The sequence below is a fragment of the Lolium perenne genome, chromosome 6, assembly GCF_019359855.2.
Source record: "Lolium perenne isolate Kyuss_39 chromosome 6, Kyuss_2.0, whole genome shotgun sequence".
NCBI lineage: Eukaryota > Viridiplantae > Streptophyta > Magnoliopsida > Poales > Poaceae > Lolium > Lolium perenne.
In genome coordinates this window covers 132,681,088-132,692,486 of record NC_067249.2, presented here as the reverse complement: position 1 = coordinate 132,692,486, position 11,399 = coordinate 132,681,088, and positions in this window count along the sequence as shown.

Genomic DNA, 11,399 nt, shown 5'->3' with positions numbered 1-11,399 from the left:
CAATCCAAAAACCTTATATGCTTAGGCAATTTTCACCATCTGATTTTGCTGCTGCGCTCAAACCGAGCCCGTTTACGGGTTCTCATTTCAAGAGATGGCAGAATAAAACCCTCTTGTGGCTCACTTCTATGGGCGTGCACCGAGTTGCGGAAGGTACTCCCAGAGGTCCGCTTACTCCTGACGAGGATAAAGCGTTCGGGGATGCCACCGTAATCTTTGTGGGTACCGTCCTAAGTGTGCTTGGAGACAAGTTGGTTGATGCTTATCTGCACATTCGAAATGGGAAGGAACTGTGGGATGCACTGGACGCTAAGTTTGGTGCTGCCGATGCCGGAGGTGAACTGTATGCTATGGAGCAGTTCAATGACTACAGAATGGTTGAGAACCGATCTGTAGTAGGACAGGCTCATGAGATACAGATCATGGCAAAGGAACTCGAGCTTCTCAAGTGTGTGCTACCGGACAAGTTTGTCGCGGGATGCATTGTCGCTAAGCTTCCCCCTTCATGGAGGAACTTTGCCACTTCCCTGAAACATCAGAGGCATGAGTTTTCTGTTGAGAATATCATGACCTCTCTGGATGTTGAGGAGAAGGCGAGGGCAAAAGACAAACACACTGGAGGAACCGAGGGACGTTCTGCTGCCAATATGGTACAGAAAAATGCCCACAAGTCCAAGGGAAAGAACAAGGGAGTCTCCCAGACTACCAACTTCAAAAAGAAGGGGAAAACGGAGAAGAAAGATCCTTGTTGGGTGTGTGGCGAGATAGGCCATTGGGCTAATCGCTGTCCACAACGCAAAGGAAAGAAATGTCAAGCTGGACAGAACTCAAACTCTGTCAGCATGGTCATTGGCAACACAGAGGAAGGAACTACAGGGTATGGTAATATATTACCTACCGTTCTTTCGGTGTTTCAGCCCACAGAATGGTGGGTTGATACAGGTGTCAATGTTCATGTGTGTGCTGATATCTCCATGTTTACCTCTTCTCAGGCCCGAGGTTCCTCAATAACGATGGGGAAATGGGTTACATGCTACTGTTCGTGGTGTTGGCACGGTAGATCTGAAGTTTACTTCGGGAAAGATCGTGCAACTGAGGAATGTGCTGCATGTCCCTTCTATCAAGAAGAATCTCGTTAGTGGCTCCCGTCTTATGAAAGATGGGTTTAAGTTGGTATTTGAGTCCAATAAAGTTGTACTGTCTAAGTATGGAACTTTTGTTGGAAAGGGATATGAATGTGAAGGAATGTTTCGCTTCTCTCTAGAAGACTTCTGTGATAATGTTGTGAACCATGTAAGCACTAGTGTTAATGAAACTAATGTTTGGCATTCACGACTTTGTCATGTTAATTTCGGTTGTATGACGCGGCTTGCTGATATGAGTTTAATTCCGAAATTCACCTTTGTCAAAGGCTCTAAGTGCCACGCTTGTGTGCAAGCAAAGCAGCTTCGCAAGCCTCACAAGCCTGCGAAGGAAAGAAACTTGGCACCACTGGAGCTCGTGCATTCAGATTTATGTGAGATGAATGGTGAGTTGACAAGAGGTGGAAAGAAATATTTCATGACTCTGATTGATGATTCCACTAGGTACTGTTATGTGTATCTACTGAAAACTAAAGATGAGGCTCTTGATTTCTTTAAAATCTATAAGGCTGAAGTTGAGAATCAACTTGAAAGAAAGATAAAAAGGGTTCGGTCCGATCGTGGTGGAGAGTACTTTTCTAATGAGTTCAATTTATTCTGTGCGGAACATGGTATAATCCATGAGAGGACGCCTCCCAATTCCCCACAATCCAATGGGATTGCGGAAAGGAAAAACCGTACTCTAACAGATTTGGTTAACGCCATGTTAGATGTTTCGGGTTTGTCCAAGGAATGGTGGGGGGAGGCTATATTGACTTCATGTCATGTCCGGAACCGTGTTCCAACCAAGAATAAAGAGATTACCCCATATGAGGAATGGGAAAAGAAAAGACCAACACTATCCTACCTACGAACTTGGGGTTGTTTGGCTAAAGTGAATTTGCCAATCACCAAAAAGCGAAAGCTTGGACCAAAAACCGTGGATTGTGTCTTTCTTGGCTATGCTGCCCATAGCATTGCTTATAGATTTCTTGTGGTGAAATCTGGAGTGGATGACATGAATGTTGGCACCATCTTTGAATCAAGAGATGCAACATTCTTTGAGGACATATTCCCTATGAGAGATATGCATGGCATGTCTGGTTGGGAATCTGATCCGATACATGAAACTCCTATGGAGTCTGATGAGGAATCTGATGATGAGAGTTCAGATTCTGATGAAGATGACAATGAAGCTCCCACAAGGAGTAAGAGACAAAGGACTGCAAAGTATTTTGGTAATGATTTCATTGTGTATCTTGTGGATGATACTCCCACTACCATTTCAGAAGCTCTCGCATCTCCTGATGCAGACTACTGGAAGGAAGCGGTTCAAAGCGAGATGGATTCCATCTTGGCTAATGGAACGTGGGAGTTATCTAAACGTTCTTATGGGTGCAAACCTGTAGGATGTAAATGGGTATTTAAGAAGAAGCTTCGAGCTGATGGTACTATTAAGAAGTACAAAGCTCGGTTTGTAGCCAAAGGCTATACCCAAAAGGAAGGCGAAGATTTCTTCGATACCTACTCACCTGTGGCGAGATTGACCACCATTCGAGTACTACTGTCATTGGCTGCCTCACACGGTCTTCTCGTTCATCAAATGGACGTTAAGACGGCTTTCCTAAATGGAGAGTTGGACGAGGAAATTTACATGGAACAGCCTGATGGTTTCGTACTACAAGGTCAAGAAAGAAAGGTGTGTAAATTAAAGAAATCTTTGTATGGCCTTAAACAAGCTCCCAAACAATGGCATGAGAAGTTTGAAAGAACTTTGACATCTGTGGGCTTTGTTGTTAATGAAGCTGACAAATGTGTGTACTACCGCCATGGTGGGGGTGAGGGCGTTGTCCTATGCTTGTATGTGGATGACATACTGATTCTTGGGACAAGTCTCAAAGTGATTGAGGAGGTAAAAACCTTCTTATCTCAGTGTTTCGAGATGAAAGATCTTGGAGAAGCTGATGTTATATTAAACATCAAGCTATTGAGAGATGAGAATAATGGGATTACACTTGTGCAATCTCATTATGTTGAGAAGGTATTGAGCAGAATGGCGCCAGAAAAGTACTGTTACCTGGAACCGGAGTATGAGTGCCTTTTACCTTTCCTCCCCGGCAACGGCGCCAGAAAAGTGCTTGATGTCTACGGGTGCTTCTATTCTTGTAGACAGTGTTGGGCCTCCAAGAGCAGAGGTTTGTAGAACAGCAGCAAGTTTCCCTTAAGTGGATCACCCAAGGTTTATCGAAATCAGGGAGGAAGAGGTCAAAGATATCCCTCTCATGCAACCCTGCAACCACAAAGCAAGAAGTCTCTTGTGTTCCCAACACACCTAATAGGTGCACTAGTTCGGCGAAGAGATAGTGAAATACAGGTGGTATGAATAAATATGAGCAGTAGCAACGGCACCAGAAAAGTGCTTTGCTATCCAGGACTAGCGTGTGGTTGATGGTGGTAATATTGCGGATAGTACAAATGCAGTAAAACAGTAAACAAGCAGCGATAGCAGTATTTAGGAACAAGGCCTAGGGATCATACTTTCACTAGAGGACACTCTCAACATTGATCACATAACAGAATAAATAGATAGATGCTAGACTCTACACCCTCTTGTTGGATGATGAACACCACTAACTGTGTAGGATTACACGAACCCTCAATGCCGGAGTTAACAAGCTCCACAATATTCAATGTTCATGTTTAAATAACCTTAGAGTGCATGACGGATCAACATAACCAAACCAAGTACTAACATAGCATGCACACTGTCACCTTCACGCTACGAAAGGAGGCATAGATCACATCAATACCATCATAGCAATAGTTAACTTCATAATCTACAAGAGATCACAATCATAGCCTACACCAAGTACTACACGATGCACACACTGTCACCATTACACCGTGCAGGAGGAATAAACTACTTTAATAACATCACTAGAGTAGCACACAGATAAATTGTGATACAAAACACATTGCAATCATAAAGAGATATAAATAAGCACTTCACTATGCCATTCATAACAGTGAATAAGTATTCTGTGAAATATAGCCTAAGAGACCCACACGGTGCACACACTGTCACCTTTACACACGTGGGACAAGGAGTCTCCGGAGATCACATAAGTAAAATCCACTTGACTAGCATAATGACATCTAGATTACAAGCATCATCATATGAATCTCAATCATGTAAGGCAGCTCATGAGATTATTGTATTGAAGTACATAGGAGAGAGATGAACCACATAGCTACCGGTACAGCCCTTAGCCTCGATGGAGAACTACTCCCTCCTCATGGGAGACAACAGCGGTGATGAAGATGGCGGTGGTGATGATGGAGAAGCCTTCCGGGGGCACTTCCCCGTCCCGGCGGCGTGCCAGAACAGAGACTCCTGTCCCCCAGATCTTGGCTTCGCGATGGCGGCGGCTCTAGAAGGTTTCTCGTACCGTGGCTTTTCCGTATCGAAGATTTAGGTCAGGGGGCTTCTTATAGGCGAAGAGGCGGCGTCAGAAGGGGTCAGGGGCCACCAGACACTAGGGCGGCGCGCCCCCCTCCTGGGCCGCGCCGCCACCATGTGTGGGCCCCCTGTGGGTCCTCTCTGGCGGCTCTCGGGTGTTCTGGAAGCTCCCGGGGATTCTAAGATGCTGGGCGTTGATTTCGTCCGATTCCGAGAATATTTCCTTACTAGGATTTCTGAAACCAAAAACAGCAGAAAACAGCAACTAGCCCTTCGGCATCTCGTCAATAGGTTAGTTCCGGAAAACGCATAAAAATGACATAAAGTATGCATAAAACATGTAGGTATCATCAATAATGTGGCATGGAACATAAGAAATTATCGATACGTCGGAGACGTATCAGCATCCCCAAGCTTAGTTTCTGCTCGTCCCGAGCAGGTAAACGATAACAAAGATAATTTCTGGAGTGACATGCCATCATAACCTTGATCATACTATTGTAAGCATATGTAATGAATGCAGCGATCAAAACAATAGTAATGACATGAGTAAACAACTGAATCATAAAGCAAAGACTTTTCATGAATAGTACTTTCAAGACAAGCATCAATAAGTCTTCCATAAGAGTTAACTCGTAAAGCAATAAATCAAAGTAGAGGTATTGAAGCAACACAAAGGAAGATTAAGTTTCAGCGGTTGCTTTCAACTTGTAACATGTATATCTCATGGATATTGTCAATGTAAAGTAATATAATAAGTGCAATATGCAAGTATGTAGGAATCAATGCACAGTTCACACAAGTGTTTGCTTCTTGAGGTGGAGAGAAATAGGTGAACTGACTCAACATAAAAGTAAAAGAAAGGTCCTTCAAAGAGGAAAGCATCGATTGCTATATTTGTGCTAGAGCTTTGGTTTTGAAAACAAGAAACAATTTTGTCAACGGTAGTAATAAAGCATATGTGTTATGTAAATTATATCCTACAAGTTGCAAGCCTCATGCATAGTATACTAATAGTGCCCGCACCTTGTCCTAATTAGCTCGGATTACCGGGATTATCATCGCAATACACATGTTTTAACCAAGTGTCACAAAGGGGTACCTCTATGCCGCCTGTACAAAGGTCTAAGGAGAAAGCTCGCATCGGATTTCTCGCTATTGATTATTCTCAACTTAGACATCCATACCGGGACAACATAGACAACAGATAATGGACTCCTCTTTAATGCATAAGCATGTAGCAACAATTAGTGTTCTCATATGAGATTGAGGATATATGTCCAAAACTGAAACTTCCACCATGATTCATGGCTTTAGTTAGCGGCCCAATGTTCTTCTCTAACAATATGCATGCTCTAACCATTCTAGCGGTAAATTTCCCTTACTTCAGACAAGACGGAAATGCATAGCAACTCACATGATATTCAACAAAGAGTAGTTGATGGCGTCCCCAGGAACATGGTTATCGCACAACAAGCAACTTAATAAGAGATAAAGTGCATAAGTACATATTCAATACCACAATAGTTTTTAAGCTATTTGTCCCATGAGCTATATATTGTAAAGGTGAAGAATGGAAATTTTAAAGGTAGCACTCAAGCAATTTACTTTGGAATGGCGGAGAAATACCATGTAGTAGGTAGGTATGGTGGACACAAATGGCATAGTGGTTGGCTCAAGGATTTTGGATGCATGAGAAGTATCCCCTCTCGATACAAGGTTTAGGCTAGCAAGGTTTATTTGAAACAAACACAAGGATGAAGCGGTGCAGCAAAACTCACATAAAAGACATATTGTAAACATTATAAGACTCTACACCGTCTTCCTTGTTGTTCAAACTCAATACTAGAAATTATCTAGACCTTACAGAGACCAATTATGCAAACCAAATTTTAGCATGCTCTATGTATTTCTTCATTAATAGGTGCAAAGTATATGATGCAAGAGCTTAATCATGAGCACAACAATTGCCAAGTATCACATTATCCAAGACATTTTAGCAATTACTACATGTATCATTTTCCAATTCCAACCATATAACAATTTAACGAAGAAGAAACTTTCGCCATGAATACTATGAGTAAAGCCTAAGGACATACTTGTCCATATGCAACAGCGGAGCGTGTCTCTCTCCCACACAATGAATGCTAGGATCCATTTTATTCAAACAAAACAAAAACAAAAACAAACAGACGCTCCAAGCAAAGTACATAAGATGTGATGGAATAAAAATATAGTTTCACTAGAGGAACCTGATAATGTTGTCGATGAAGAAGGGGATGCCTTGGGCATCCCCAAGCTTAGACGCTTGAGTCTTCTTGATATATGCAGGGGTGAACCACCGGGGCATCCCCAAGCTTAGAGCTTTCACTCTCCTTGATCATATTGTATCATCTCCCTCTCTTGATCCTTGAAAACTTCCTCCACACCAAGCTCAAAACAACTCATTAGAGGGTTAGTGCAGAATTAAAATTTACATGTTCAGAGGTGACACAATCATTCTTTACACTTCTGGACATTGCACAAAGCTACTGAAAGTCAATGGAATCGAAAAATCCATCAAGCATGGCAAAACAGGCAATGCGAAATAAAAGGCAGAATCTGTCAAAACAGAACAGTTCGTAAAGACGAATTTTATTAAAGCACCAGACTTGCTCAAATGAAAATGCTCAAATTGAATGAAAGTTGCGTACATATCTGAGGATCCCTCACGTAAATTGGCATAATTTTCTGAGTTACCTACAGAGAATTAGGCCCAGATTCGTGACAGCAAAGAAATCTGTTTCTGCGCAGTAATCCAAATCTTGTATGAACCTTACTATCAACGACTTTACTTGGCACAACAATGCAATAAAATAAGATAAGGAGAGGTTGCTACAGAAGTAACAACTTCCAAGACACAAATATAAAACAAAGTTACTGTAGCAAAATAAACACATGGGTTATCTCCCAAGAAGTTCTTTCTTTATAGCCATTAAGATGGGCTCAGCAGTTTTAATGATGCACTCGCAAGAAATAGTATTTGAAGCAAAAGAGAGCATCAAGAAGCAAATTCAAAACAAATTTAAGCCTAACATGCTTCCTATGCATAGGAATCTTGTAAATAAATAAATTCAAGAATCATAATGCAACAAGCATAGAAAGATAAAACAAGTGTAGCTTCAAAAATTTCAGCACATAGAGAGGTGTTTTAGTAACATGAATATTTCTACAACCATATTTTCCTCTCTCATAATAACTTTCAGTAGCATCATGAGAAAACTCAACAATATAACTATCACATAAAGCATTCTTATCATGAGTCTCATGCATAAAATTATTACTCTCCGCAATAGCATAATTAATTTTATTAGTTGTAGTGGGAGCAAATTCAACAAAGTAGCTATCATTATTATTCTCATCATCAAATATAGGAGGCATATTGTAATCATAATCAAATTTATCCTCCATAACAGGCGGTACCAAAAGACTACTATCATTATAATCATCATAAATAGGAGGCAAAGTATCATCAAAGTAAATTTTCTCCTCCATGCTCGGGGGACTAAAAAGATCATGCTCATCAAAACCAGCTTCCCCAAGCTTAGAATTTTCCATATCATTAGCAACAACGGTGTTCAAAGTATTCATACTAATATGTTCCATGGGTTTTTTAATATTCGGATCAAACCATCCATGTCTTAAATCAGGAAATAGAATAAGAAGCTCATTATTGTCCATTATGCCTTACTAGTGTAAACAAGAAACAAAAAGATGCAATTGCAGGATCTAAAGGAAATAGCTTCGAGCACACACACAATGGCGCCAGAAAAGTACTGTTACCTGGAACCGGAGTATGAGTGCCTTTTACCTTTCCTCCCCGGCAACGGCGCCAGAAAAGTGCTTGATGTCTACGGGTGCTTCTATTCTTGTAGACAGTGTTGGGCCTCCAAGAGCAGAGGTTTGTAGAACAACAGCAAGTTTCCCTTAAGTGGATCACCCAAGGTTTATCGAACTCAGGGAGGAAGAGATCAAAGATATCCCTCTCATGCAACCCTGCAACCACAAAGCAAGAAGTCTCTTGTGTCCCCAACACACCTAATAGGTGCACTAGTTCGGCGAAGAGATAGTGAAATACAGGTGGTATGAATAAATATGAGCAGTAGCAACGGCACCAGAAAGTGCTTTGCTATCCAGGACTGGCGTGTGGTTGATGGTGGTAATATTGCGGACAGTACAGATGCAGTAAAACAGTAAACAAGCAGCGATAGCAGTATTTAGGAACAAGGCCTAGGGATCATACTTTCACTAGAGGACACTCTCAACATTGATCACATAACAGAATAAATAGATAGATGCTAGACTCTACACCCTATTGTTGGATGACGAGCACCACTAACTGTGTAGGATTACACGAACCCTCAATGCCGGAGTTAACAAGCTCCACAATATTCAATGTTCATGTTTAAATAACCTTAGAGTGCATGACGGATCAACATAACCAAACCAAGTACTAACATAGCATGCACACTGTCACCTTCACGCTACGAAAGGAGGCATAGATCACATCAATACCATCATAGCAATAGTTAACTTCATAATCTACAAGAGATCACAATCATAGCCTACGCCAAGTACTACACGATGCACACACTGTCACCATTACACCGTGCAGGAGGAATAAACTACTTTAATAACATCACTAGAGTAGCACACAGATAAATTGTGATACAAAACACATTGCAATCATAAAGAGATATAAATAAGCACTTCACTATGCCATTCATAACAGTGAATAAGTATTCTGTGAAATACAGCCTAAAAGACCCACACGGTGCACACACTGTCACCTTTACACACGTGGGACAAGGAGTCTCCGGAGATCACATAAGTAAAATCCACATGACTAGTATAATGACATCTAGATTACAAGCATCATCATATGAATCTCAATCATGTAAGGCAGCTCATGAGATTATTGTATTGAAGTACATAGGAGAGAGATGAACCACATAGCTACCGGTACAGCCCTTAGCCTCGATGGAGAACTACTCCCTCCTCATGGGAGACAGCAGCGGTGATGAAGATGGCGGTGGTGATAATGGAGAAGCCTTCCGGGGGCACTTCCCCGTCCCGGCGGCATGCCGGAACAGAGACTCCTGTCCCCCAGATCTTGGCTTCGCGATGGCGGCGGCTCTGGAAGGTTTCTCGTACCGTGGCTTTTCCGTATCGAAGATTTAGGTCAGGGGGCTTCTTATAGGCGAAGAGGCAGCGTCAGAAGGGGTCAGGGGCCACCAGACACTAGGGCGGCGCGCCCCCCTCCTGGGCCGCGCCGCCACCATGTGTGGGCCCCCTGTGGGTCCTCTCTGGCGGCTCTCGGGTGTTCTGGAAGCTCCCGGGGATTCTAAGATGCTGGGCGTTGATTTCATCCGATTCCGAGAATATTTCCTTACTAGGATTTCTGAAACCAAAAAACAGCAGAAAACAGCAACTGGCCCTTCGGCATCTCGTCAATAGGTTAGTTCCGGAAAACGCATAAAAATGACATAAAGTATGCATAAAACATGTAGGTATCATCAATAATGTGGCATGGAACATAAGAAATTATCGATACGTCGGAGACGTATCACTATGCTGATTGCAAATCTTCTCTCACACCTTATGATCCTAGTGTCTTGCTTCGAAAGAATGAAAAGGCAACTAAAGATCAATTAAGATACTCTCAAATAATTGGTTCACTCATGTATTTAGCTTGCGCTACGAGGCATGATATCTCGTTTGCTGTGTGCAAACTTAGCCGGTTTGTGGCCAACCCGGGAGATGATCATTGGCGCTCTCTTGAGAGAGTGATGCGCTATCTAAAGGGAACCATGGGTTATGGAATTCATTATACCGGGTATCCAAGAGGACTTGAAGGGTATAGTGATTCCAATTGGATTTCTGATGCTAAAATGAAAGCCACAAGTGGATATGTTTTCACTCTTGGTGGTGGCGCTGTTTCCTGGAAGTCTTGCAAGCAGACCATCTTAACGAGGTCAACTATGGAAGCAGAACTCACAGCATTAGATACAGCAACTGTCGAAGCGGAATGGCTTCGTGAGCTCTTGATGGACTTGCCTATGGTTGAAAAACCAATACCAGCCATCCTTATGAACTGTGATAATCAAACCGTGATTATCAAAGTGAGAAGTTCTAAGGATAATATGAAAAGTTCCAAACATATCAAGAGGAGACTGAAGTCTGTCAGAAAACTGAAGAACTCCGGAGTGATAGCATTGGATTATGTCCAAACTGCTAAAAATCTGGCAGATCCTTTCACAAAAGGACTATCAAGAAACATGATAGACCTTGCATCGAGGGGGATGGGTTTGAGACCCACTTGAGTTGCCGAGGGGGTAACCCAACCTATATGATCGGAAATTCCGTGAACTAGGACCTAGGAAAACAAACCGGAGTAACTGAGTTGAGAGAAAATTTAATACTCCCACTCCGCTGCAGATGCAATTCTCTCATAGCTACTGTAAGGCAGGTTGACAATGTCTTAATGTGTTCTGAGCGGCTCTTGGTGAGCGAAGACGCCGTCCTATAGGGCGATCTTTTGAAGAACACACCTATATGAGTGACACTACTGGTCATAGTGTGGGAGATTTGGGTGAATCTCTAGTAAGCTCATGAAAGGCCGAGGAGTATGACTTATAAGCTCCACCCGAGGGGAAGGCTAAGGTAGCCTAGTACCGTGCCGGCATTGAGCGAAACTTGCTGCACAACGACTGACAATTCAAGGCATAGTCCATTGTTCAGTTGTAGTCAAGCGTAGCACCTTGCCTAGGTGGAAGTTC